The sequence below is a fragment of the Canis lupus genome, chromosome 14 (assembly GCF_048164855.1).
Source record: "Canis lupus baileyi chromosome 14, mCanLup2.hap1, whole genome shotgun sequence".
Taxonomy (NCBI): Eukaryota; Metazoa; Chordata; class Mammalia; order Carnivora; family Canidae; genus Canis; species Canis lupus.
In genome coordinates this window covers 57,528,035-57,540,900 of record NC_132851.1, presented here as the reverse complement: position 1 = coordinate 57,540,900, position 12,866 = coordinate 57,528,035, and the positions used below count along the sequence as shown (strand labels likewise).

Below are 12,866 nucleotides of genomic sequence, written 5' to 3'. Positions count from 1 at the left end.
AGTACCAGGAGGGCAGGAATTAAATTTTTATTAGTGCTATTGTACAAGTTTATATGAGAAACATATACAAAATACATGTGTATTGATTTATTTGGCTTAAATTTAAAGCAAAATGTAAAAATGTTAAGGGAGATGCAGAATTTTAGTTTAGTGTTATAGTTCTCTTATTTGAATTTGTAATTGTATATTACAGAACTAGACATTTAAAATTAAAGAAATGATGGCATTTTATTCTACTAATACTATTTAGATAAAATGGAGTTTTGATGGAAAAATATTAATATTTGAGATGTGTTTTGATAGTTAAAAGCTTTAGCTAAGCTTATGACTAATTTCAGGCTATTTAAAGGGTTCTATAATTCAAGTGTGTATTTGTGATAATGATTTAGCATGCACATTTAGTATTATCAATTATACATATATTATTAAAACTGCAAAACAGATAAAATGACTCAACTTGGAGGAATTAAAGACAACAATGTATTTTTAGTTAAACTGTTAAACACATGATTTTTTTTTCTGGATAATTTCATCTGACACCATTATTTTACTTGATGCCTATCTCTATTTCCATTTTCTGTGCTGTTTTCTTTGATCCAACAAATTTATGGAACACTCCTGCTTCAAATGGGATAAGTTAAGTCTACAGGGTAATCTTACAGAGTCCAAGAACAGAGAAGTTGAGTTCTAGAGAAAATATAAGGATAAGCAAAACTGTGTGAGAGATGAAACTCTCTAGTGGTGCTCAAATAAAGCAGATGTACAATCAGCTGAACCTTGAATAAACTCTAAGCAGTTTATATTCAGTGTTATTGAAATTAAATCTTAGATTATTGATTCTTACTGAAACATTCAATATTTTATACATTTTTATTGAGAGTTTTCTCTGTGCTAGACACTGCATTATGCATTTGTAGGATTCAAAAACTAAAGCATACATTATTTCATAAAATTTTGTTAGTGATTAATCTAGTGGAGAATCCACACTAGGGTACTACCTAGGACACATCACATGATGTGGTTAGAGACACTATGAGTTAATAGTGATTGCGTTGTAGTAATTACTGGATTACAGAGTTATAGATAATTTCTGAATCCAAAAGATATTAAAATATATTTTAATAACTCATGTTTTTTTTTTTTTTTTTTTTTTTAGTGATTAGCAGAAAGTGTCCCTTCTTTAGGATTTTTGAACTTGGGTACCAAGGTTAGTTGTTTTTATGTGTTTCCCATAGTGGCTAAAACTCTAAATAGATACTGGTCACCTGATTTTCCATAACATACATAAAGTTCATGTGTAGAAAGAAAGGAAAATGAAATGGAGCTACAGAAAAATATAGAGATCACAAATAGATAGAAAACCCCTAAACCGGGATCCCTGGGTGGCGCAGCGGTTTGGCGCCTGCCTTTGGCCCAGGGCGCGATCCTGGAGACCCGGGATCGAATCCCACATCAGGCTCCCGGTGCATGGAGCCTGCTTCTCCCTCTGCCTGTGTCTCTGCCTCTCTCTCTCTCTCTGTGACTATCATAAATAAATAAAAAATAAAAAAAAAAAAAAGAAAACCCCTAAACCCAACAAATTCTGTAGCCCTAATTATAATTATCAAATTCCCAGTAAGTTTGCTCAACCAGACACTTTTTGCTCAACTCTCTTTTGCATTTCATGAAGTACCCTCATGTCCCAACCATAAATCTCCCTTACTCCTACTTCCCCCCATTTTTTTGTTTTGCATTAAGATTGATTTCAGTCATTTGCGATCAAAGTAGTACTTATCAATAGAGGACATAATTTTTTTTATACTAAAAAGAAATATTTTCTAAAAACAGAATGCCAAAGTTTTATCCAGAGGAATCCTATCACTCAATTCCAATTTCTGCTCAGTGTTTGTATACATGTGCCATTTTTCTCAAAATAAAGATTCAAATAAATACATTGTAACTGAAAAGATAGTGGAATGCATTCAAATAATTTAAACAAAATAGCCTCCTAAAAGAAAAGGCTTGATTCTTGCATGCTTCATTTATTTTTGTGATAGAAAAAAGTATAAGTGACAAAGACAAAAATTTTGAGAATTATCCTTTAAATATGTTGTAGTTTTTTTAATTTCTCTTAGGGTGACTTGTGTATTTATTAATAATATAGTTATAATACTACTATGAATAATTATTTTGAGTCATTTTATTTTTACATTGTTATAATAGACTCCAACTCCCATTTTCTTCAAGTTTTCGATTTTGATGGCAATATTAATATTTTACTTATTATTTTGTTTTGCTCTTTTTTCAGATTTATTTATTTATTTGATAGAGAGTAAAAGGGACTTCACATGAGCAGGGGGAGCTGTAGGGGGAGAGGGAGACAAGCAGACTCTGCATCAAGCCGGGGGTGGGGGAGTGCACACAGGGCTTAATCTTACAACCGGGAGATCATGATCTGAGCCAAAATTATGAGTCAGAGGCTTAACTGACTGAGCCACCCAGGTGCCTTTTTTTTTCTTTTAATAAGAAAAAATCAAATTGTCCAGCCTAGAATCTTATGCCATCTCACAGGATGCAATCACTTTCTCTGTCTCTTTCTCAGGAATAACCCAGTTCTCTTTTTGTGTGATGATAAATCATCTTCTGAAGATCTCATTGTCAGTTTCAAATGGCTTAACAAAATATTTCTTCCCAGTATATGCAATGCTCTCATCAAGAGAAATTCTAATGAATAAAAAATATCCTTGCCCCATTAAAATATTTATCAGATGATAATATGCAAGAACCACTTTGAGTCTTGTGGGGTATTGCAGTCAATACCACTCAGGGTTACTGGTTACATGCTATAGAATTCAACTCTAGCTGAAAGAAACAATTAGAATTATTTTAAAGGTATGAGAATATGGATGAGTCACTAATAGGCTGGAGAAATCAGTTTTAAGTAGGGCTTCCTGTAGCACAAACTGTGGAAGTTAATAAATTAAGGAGTCAGTTAATGCATTTCACCCACTCCTGTGTATCAGCACTGCCAATGGGTGTAGCTGTCCTTGCTAAATACCTTTGAGTACTACACTTTACTCACTCTTTCCAAATGAGTCACTCAATCAGGAACCTAAGTTGTTGGCAGGAGAGGCTAGACTAACTATCAATGTCTTGTCTGACAAAAAAAAAAAAAAAAAAAAGGAATAATATCCAAAGGGAATAGTAGAAAATTCCCAAAACTTGTGAGAATATTAAAATGCCCTATGGGCAAGAAGTGACAAATTTTGGACCCATATTTACTCCACAAATAAAAGACATGGATAGCTAGTGATAATAGAGAATAAAATATGAAGCAGGCAGAATCTTATGGTATTTTTGCTCAAGTATTTTTAATTAAGTTTGTTTAAAACCCATCTGATTTGTTCCAATTAAAGAGCACATTAAATCAATTTGAGATGCACTTTTATTCACAAAATGTACAGCAATTATAAATAGCAGTATTAGTATTCAGGAGTATGAAAGAAAATAGTTACATTGCACTGTTCAGGAATGTATAAACTATGAAACTACCTATTTTGATAATAGGAAAATATATAAAATGTACGTATCTTTTGTACTAATAAATGTGAACTCTTGATTGTCTTTTCTAATGCTTTCCTACCATGGCCACTCCTCACACTCTCCTGCAATCTTAAGTTATTCAGAACCAGCCTGCCAGCAATTCATATTTCCTCATGCTCCAGAATTTGAACACAATGCATGATTCCCACTGCGGCCTCCCCAGTAGAAGTCCATCATTTTTAGCCTTGAGCATTGAAGCAACCTCCTAACTAATCTCATTGCTTCTCTGTTTGTCCAGGTATTACTCTATCCTTAACTAGATAGCCAAAATAACACTAGTTATTTAGATCATGCTACTAGTTTGTATTTTTAAGAAATCCCCCAATGCATTATTATTTCTTTCCCAATAAAAGGTAATTGCTAACTATGACCCCTAACATTCAGCATGACCTGACCCTCTGCTACCTCCTGATGTCACCCTCAAATGGTTTTTCACGTCTATTTCAATGTAGCACTTTGGCTTCATCCTCATGGTATGCTGCCACTTTGGGACTTTGTACTTGCTGTTCTCTCTTTCTGGAATGCTCTGCCAGATATTCATGTGACTGGTTTCTGATTCATGTCTTCATCAAAATACTGTCTCAGAGAAACTTTTCCTGATCACTCTATTATTTCACACAGCAAACCCTGATAATCTGTATCTGCCTTTCTCAGTATTTAGCACAATACAAAATACTACATCTATACTATTCTGTTATTTGTGTTGGTTTTCACCAAGATTGCAAGTTCTATAAGGGTAAAGATTTTTGTTTGTTTTTATCACTATTATATCCTAATAACAAAGCATAGGAATAGAAAATTGGAAACAAATCTCTAAAAGATAGATAACTGATTAAATTGGTTTTGATATATAAATCATGAAGTCACTAACATTCTTTTGGAAAGTGGTTTACTAAATAATTTTGTGTTACATTGGTTACGACATTCTTTATAAAATGTTATTAAAGCATAAATAGTTTCATATACTGAACTGTTAGCAGTGATTATTTTTTGGATATTGATTGATAAAGATTTTATTTATTTATTCATGAGAGACATAGATAGGCAGAGACATAGGCAGAGGAAGAAGCAGGCTCCATGCAGGGAGCACAACGTGGGACTCCACCCTGGACTCTGGAATCATGCCTTGAGCTAAAGGCAGACTCTCAACCACTGAGCCACCCAGGTGTCCCTGGAGTCATATTTAAAGGCATTTTTTGGACTTTCCATTTACTAAAAATGTACTACAATGAACCTGAATCTTAACTGAATCTAAAAAACAAACAAACATGATTTTCAAAGAAAGTTAATTTAAGGTTAATATTTGATGAGAAAATGACCAAGATTTATACAAAATGGAATGAACCAATTCTCTCAATCTGTTAGCCTAGTTGACTTCCAAGAATGGTCAATAAGAAGACATTCACATCTGACTAATATTCGATAAAGGAGGAAAGACTATCCACTTATCCACTGGAAGAAAGATAGTCTCTTCAATGAATGGTGCTGGGAAAATTGGACATCCACATGCAGAAGAATGGAACTAGACCACTCTCTTTCACCATACACAAAGATAAACTCAAAATGGATGAAAGATCTAAATGTGAGACAAGAATCCATCAAAATCTTAGAGGAGAACACAGGCAACACCCTTTTTGAACTCGGCCACAGTAACTTCTTGCAAGATACATCCACGAAGGCAAAAGAAACAAAAGCAAAAATGAACTATTGGGACTTCATCCAGATAAGAAGCTTTTGCACAGCAAAGGATACAGTCAACAAAACTCAAAGACAACCTACAGAATGGGAGAAGATACTTGCAAATGACGTATCAGATAAAGGGCTAGTTTCCAAGATCTACAAAGAATTTATTAAACTCAACAGCAAAGAAACAAACAATCCAATCATGAAATGGGCAAAAGACATGAGCAGAAATCTCACAGAGGAAGACATGGACATGGCCAACATGCACATGAGAAAATGCTCTGCATCACTTGCCACAATGAGATACCACCTCACACCAGTGAGAATGAGGAAAATGAACAAGGCAGGAAACCACAAATGTTGGAGAGGATGTGGAGAAAGGGGAACCCTCTTGCACTGTTGCTGGGAATGTGAACTGGTGCAGCCACTCTGGAAAACTGTGTGGAGGTTCCTCAAAGAGTAAAAATAGACCTGCCCTACGACCCAGCAATTGCACTGTTGGGGATTTACCCCAAAGATACAGATGCAGTGAAATGGCAGGACACCTGCACCCCGATGTTTATAGCAGCAATGGCCACAATAGCCAAGCTTTGGAAGGAGCCTCGGTGTCCATCAAAAGATGAGTGGATAAAGAAGATGTGGTCTATGTATACAATGGAATATTCTTCAGCCATTGGAAACGACAAATACCCACCATTTGCTTCAATGTGGATGGAACTGGAGGGTATTATGCTGAGTGAAATGAGTCAATCAGAGAAGGACAAACATTGCATGGTCTCATTCATTTGGGGAATATAAATAATAGTGAAAGGGAATAGAAGGGAAGGGAGAAGAAATGGGTGGGAAATATCAGAAAGGGAGACAGAACATGAAGACTCCTAACTCTGGGAAACGAACTAGGGGTGGTGGAAGGGGAGGAGGGTGGGCGGTGGGGGTGAATGGGTGATGGGCACTGAGGCGGGCAGTTGACAGGATGAGCACTGGGTGTTATTCTGTATGTTGGCAAATTGAACACCAATAAAAAATAAATTTATTATTATTAAAAAAAAAAAAAAAAAAAGGATCCCTGGGTGGCGCAGCAGTTTGGCTCCTGTCTTTGGCCCAGAGCGCAATCCTGGAGACGTGGGATGGAATCCCACGTTGGGCTCCCGGTGCATGGGGCCTGTTTCTCCCTCTGCCTGTGTCTCTGCCTCTCTCTCTGTGACTATCATAAAAAAAAAAATAAAAAAATAAATAAATAAATAAAAAAGAAGACATCTACATCCGGATATATTTAAGGGACCAAAGATAAAGAAAGGATCTTTAGTTTTACATTTCCCTGATTACTAGTGATGTTGAGCATCTTTTCATATGTCTGTTGGCCATTTGTCTTTCTTTTTTTGGAAAAAAAAATGTCTACTCAAATTGCTGCCCACTTTTTAATTGGATTGTTTGGGTCTTTTAGTTTTGAATTGTATAAGTTATTTATATATTTCCAATATTTACTCCTTATTGGATATATCATTTACAAATATTTTCTCCCATTCAGTTGATTGACTTTTTTTTATGATGGTTTCTTTTACTTATGAAAAAGCTTTTTATTTAGATGGAATCCCAATAGTTTATTTTTGCTTTTGTTTCCCTTGCCTGAGGAGACATATTTAAGAAAATATTGCTATTATTGATGTCAGAGAAATTATTATCTGTATTTTCTTTTAGGATTTTTATGGCTTCAGATCTCACACTTAGGTCTTTAATCCATTTCGAGTTTATTTTTGTGTGCGGTGTTAGGAAGTGGTCCAGTTTCATTCTTTTCCATGTGGCTGTCCAATTTTCCCAGTGCCATTTATTGAAGCAACTGTTTCTCTATTGTATATTCTTGTCTCTGTGGTGTAGCTTAATTGACCATATGAGCATGGATTTCTTTCCAGGCTCTGTGTTCTGTTCCATTGATCTATGTCTATTTTTTTGTGCCACCACCATCCTGTTTTGATTAATAAGGCTTTGTAGTATATCTTGAAATATGGAATTATGATGCCTCCAGCTTTTTTTATCTCTCAAAATTGCTTTGGCTTTGGGGTCTTTTGAGGTTCTTTACAAATGTTGGGGTTATTTCTTCTAGTTCTGTGAAGGTTGTTTTTATATTTTGATAGGGGTTGCATTGAATGTGAAGATTGCAATCTCTGGATCTAATCTGAATTTTGATACGGATTAACAAACTGTTAGCAAAAAAGATGGTCATGGGGAATTTGGGGGAAATTTTATACCCTGACTACTTTTCTGATGTTAGTAAGGAATTATTGTGGAATTAAGGAGTGTTATTAAAGAATTACTGTGATTTTTAAAAAGATTTTATTTATTTATTAATGAGAGACACAGAGAAAGAGGTAGAGACACAGGAGGAGAAGAAGGCTCCATGCAGGGAGCCCATTGTCGACTCTATCCTGGGGCTCCAGGATCACTCCCTGACCAAAGGCAGATGCTCAACTGCGGAGCCACTCTGGTGTCCCTATTGTGAAATTTTTAGATGGCAAAGGTATTTTTAAAATATTTCTGAAGATTATTTAGCTTTTGACATGGATATAAAATATTTATGTGAAAATATTTGAGATTAACTGAAAAATAATCAGAAGATGAAAAGGACATGGATGAGGATAGCAGATGGGAAGTGGATAGAGATGACACAAGATGGCTAAATCAATAAACAGCAAATCCAAGTGATAAGTGCATGTAGATGTTGCTTTTCTATACATTTTAAACTTTTTCTAATAAAATGGTTTCTTAAAAAATATTTTCTAGACAGGAGGGTCTTTAGAGCATCCTGGAAAAAAGGAAAAAAAAAGAAAAGAGGGGGTAATAGATTACTTAGAGAAAAAAGAAAGTAGACTGTTAATACCTTAACAGTAACAATGGAAGCATAAACAACAAAATAACATATTCAATAATGAATAGATTGCACAGTTAATTAAAAAAGGGAAAATATTTCCAGATGTACAGTAGCTTACTACTTTTGTTCCAGCAAAGTATCTCTGTAGGAAATTGAAAAATGAATTTAAGAAGAAGAGAAAATTCATCCATGAAATCTGAGAGAAAAATCATGATCAAAGGAAACAGAAAGTGTTTGAAAAATCTAAACAATTAAAAAAAAATCTAAACAATTTAAAGGACCACTGACTAGTACTAATAATTGTGGCATGAATAAATCAATGTAAAATAAACATTAGAGAACAAAGTATGAATGTTAAGAAATTACTCAGACAAAATAATCTGAAGTTCATTATATTGCTTCGGACTGAGAACACCTATCAAATAGCATCCACATTTTAAGTTTAATATGAGTGTTAAATTTTTAATTTACTAATGAATATAAGTAAGTGTGAAATTCCCAAAGAAAAAGGAATAAGGAGAAAGAAAATAGTGTAACAAAAAACAGAGGATGCAATACAAACCAATTCAAGAAAGTGGTTAAACACAGAATAAGAGAGAAAATCATAAAAGTAATGGAAATTAATCCATATTAATCATTTTAATATATGAGAAATATGTGATAAATGTAAATGTTCTAAATTATCCAGTTCTAGAAAAATATTATCAGAGTTGAGTTTTTAAAATTCAGATTTGAGACTTCTTCAAAATAAGATAGTATAATCAGTGACAGGCTAATTATTACACTGAGAATAATCAGGAAAATAATTTAAAATATAAAAACCATTCATTTTTAAGGCATAAGATATTTGCAAAAGGAATAGGAGGAAGAGAAGGCATACATTTTCAATGATTGTAGAAACTCTTGGAGTTTAAATGGTGGTATTTATTTATTTATTTATTTATTTTTCATGGAGGTTTGTCTGATTCTTACCTTGGCCAAGAATTTAAAACGTTGATTTAGGTCCAGGCAGAGGACTACTGCCAATAGGAAAAATAACCTAACAGAACTTTGGTTGGTCTCATGGAACTGCAGGGACAAATATGGATTCTTGAGAGTATTTGGACTCTAAATCCTGAACAACTAATGGGTCAAAGAAGATATCAAAAGAGAAATTCAAAATATATATTGAGACAAATAGTAAAACACATCACAACTAATGGAAAACAGCAAAAGCAGTTCTGAGTATCTATAACAGTAAATGTCTATAGAACAAAACAATACAAAACCCCAAAGATCTCCAATAGACAACCTACCTTTATATATCAAGGAACTGAAAAATGAGAGCAGACTAAAACCAAAGTTAAAGCAGAAACCAATGAAATAGAGACTAAAAAGATAATAGATCAACAAAAACTAAGAGTTGGTTTTTGAAAAGATAAACAAAATTGACAAGTCTTTAGCTAGACTAAGAAAAAAAGAGAAAATTCAAATAAAATCAGAAACGAAAGAGGAAACTTTTCAACTTATACTACAGAAATCTCTTTAGAAGACGAGGAGAGGTTATTATGAACCATCATACACCAACAAATTGAATAACCTAGAAGAAAGGGGCAAATTTTAGAAACATACAACCTACCAACACTGGACCATGAAGAAATAGAAAATGTGTATAGATCAAAAACAAATCAAGAGAATAAAGCAGTACTAAAAAGTTTCCCAACAAAGAAAATCCAGGACCAGATGGCGAATTCTACTAAATTTTCTATTTTCTAATAAAAAAAAAAGATTCTATTTATTTATTCATGAGAGACACAGAAAGAGACAGAGACAAAGGCAGAGGGAGAAGCAAGCTCCATGTAGGAAGCCCGATGTGGGACTCGATCCTGAGACTCTGGGATCACTCCTTGGAACCAGAGGCAGATGCTCAACTGCTGAGCCACCCAGGTGTCCCTCTACTAAATATTTTAAGAAGGAGCTAATGCTAATTCTCTTCAAACTCTTCCAAAGAATTGAGTAGGAAGGAACATTTCCAAACTTACTATACAAAGCCAGCATTATTCTGACACCAAAGCCAGGTAAAGATATTACAAGAAAAGAAAACTGCAGGCCAATATCCCTGATGAATATAGATGCAAAATCCCTCAATCTGGTATGGGATTCTGTTGCTTCTAGAACCTTTGTTCTTTTCCAAATCCTAACCTTTGTTCTTAGTGGTCCCCAGGAGACCGTGGCTTACCAAGTGCAGTCAGTGCCCCGAAGAGGGAAATTCCTGCAAGCTCATTAGACCTCCAGGGGACAACTAATTGCCTGCCCGGTCAGCTCCTAGATAGGAGCTAATTGGAAGCGTTTCTGGCAGCAGTTGTGAGATGTCAGATACACAGCCTACTTCCTTTCAGGGAGAAACCAGGAGCTGGGTGTTTTTCCTACTGGCCCTGTGCTGAGCCAGGGGGAATACCCACTTGTGCATTCATATAAAATCACCTTTTTGTGCAGTGTGTTCTGTGGGACCCAAAAATAAAGAGCTCCATCAGCTTCCAGAAGCTATTGATGTTGAGAGCTCTCCCCTGGGCGACAGTCTCCTTCTAACGAGAAGCTGGTGACTCTTTTATTATTGGAGTGAGCTGGAAGGAGAAGATGGCAGACTAAGTAACTATAAACCCATTCAGGCTCCTAGAGGATCCCAGTCAGCTCCCAGGTGCAGACTTATTAGGAGCCTGACTCTCAGACAGCCTCTGGGAGAGCATAGAGTCAAACCCCATCCAAGGCAGACACTGGGAGCCTTGACGTTTTGCTTGCTTCTTCTGCCCCGGTGCTGCTGGAAGATTCTGTTTAACACTGTCTCTGTTTACCATTATCTGCAGGAGACTTGCAAACACAAAGCCTGATCAGCTCCCAGAGCCAGGTGAACTGGTAACCAGTCCCTTGACTGGCAGCCATGAAAGGTAGGGTGCTAACTGTGCAGTCCAAATGCTTTGCTCTGCAAGAAGAACTTGGGGGTTGAGGTTTCCCTCTCAATTTATAAGGCTCTGTACCCAAGGATGGGGTTTAAGGTAGAAGTGTGTCTCAGCTTTTCCAACCCATTTGAATGTGAGCACTTTTCCAGTCACGCCTTGTGTAGGAAACACTCAACTAGTTTTTGGATTTCTCTCAGATGGAATTGATTCATGTGTAGCTGTTTACTCAGGGTGTCCGTGAGAAGAGGGGAAGTCAGGAGCTTCCTACTCTTCCTGCTGATGTCTTCCTCATCATTTCTTTTTAAAAAGGAGTTACAGGGGTGCCTGGGTGGCTCAGTGGGTTAGGCCTCTAACTCTTGATTTCAGCTCAGGTCATGATAACAGGATTGTGGGATCAATCCCTGTGTCAGGCTCTGTGCTCAGAGCAGGGTCTGCTTGTTCCCCTCCCTCTATACGTAGGTTTTAATCATTTTATCTTTGAAATATGTTATAAATTCAAAATACTTCATATGACATACTTTAAAGTTCAAAATGTATCAATAAAGCAAAAAACTCAAGTTTCATGATGTGGCACTAAAAAATAATATTTAGTTTTCTTTGTGATCTCAAAAGCATCTTGCTTTCTCCTTCAAATTCCCCTGCATTTTGGATTATTTACCTCTAAATAATATATTCTGTTGGGTTTCAGAGACCACTTTTCAATTGCTTTTCTTTGTTTTTTTAAGATTTATTGATTTGTTTGAGATAGAGAGAGAATGAGTGGGGATGGGAGGCAGAGGAAGAAAGAAATCCAAGCCGACTCTACATTGAACACAGAGCCAGAGCCAAATGCCAGGCTCCATCTCACTAGCCTGAGATCACCACCTGAGCCAAAATCAAGAGCTGTCCCCTTAACCATCTGTATCACCCAGGTGCCTCTGTTTGTGATTTGACACTGAATATTTGTATTACATACTTGTCATAGCTTGGGGATTTTGTTTTCAATTATTTTCTTTGACAATTTTGCAAAACAATTTTGCAACAAAAATCCATGTACATCACAATTGGTACACACAGGAAAATATCTCAGTATGTGTTTAACACCCAGAAGTACAATACTGTGCCATAAATGCAGGCACGCTCAGTTGTGCTGAAAAATGAAAATCGTTTTCCAAAGTTATTGCATAGATTTAAACATACAGCAGAAGTCTCTGAAATTTCCATTGTTCCACAACCTTTTCTGCTTTTGATATCGTCAAATCAATTGGGTGTGGTTTCTACCTAGTATCTGAATTTTCATTCCCAATCGTTTTCATGAGATTGAGGATGTTTTCATATATTTTTTGATGATATGCTTTTCCTTTTTTGTCAAAATCACCTCAAGATTCTTGTTTATGTTTTATATTGAACTGTTTATTCCTATAAGTGATTTGCAGAGATTCTTCAAAGTTTTGGTATTTAAATCTTGTATTGATTATGTATATTGTTAATATATTGACCAGACTTTTTCCTTGTCAAATCTCATTCTTAGTTTCTTAATTTTGCAGTTGCCTAATTTATCAGTTTTTTCTTTGCCTAATTGCTTTTGGACCTTTAAAGCTTTTCATTTGCTGAACTAATAAATCTTGTCTTCTATATTTTATTCATAAGTTTTCAAATTTTGCCTTCTAAATATATCATTGTAATTCAATAAGAATTGATTATTATGTTATAATGAGTGTCCTATTTTTCCCCACGTGTAATAAATGGATCCAACACCATATACTTAATAATCCACTATTGCCCTGATAATCTGCAGTGCCAGCTGTATATGTACAAAT

At 35.4% G+C, this 12,866-nt stretch overlaps 1 long non-coding RNA gene across 2 annotated transcripts in view; it reads right to left on the bottom strand.

Moving 5' to 3' along the window:
- Positions 1-10,453, bottom strand: part of LOC140604141 (uncharacterized) — a 67,395-nt gene extending 56,942 nt beyond the window's left edge. For both annotated transcript variants that reach the window (XR_012007170.1, XR_012007169.1), the window contains exon 1: positions 10,350-10,453. This is a non-coding gene — a long non-coding RNA (uncharacterized lncRNA). The remainder of the gene's footprint in view (positions 1-10,349) is intronic.
- Between the last annotated feature and the right edge of the window lie 2,413 nt (positions 10,454-12,866).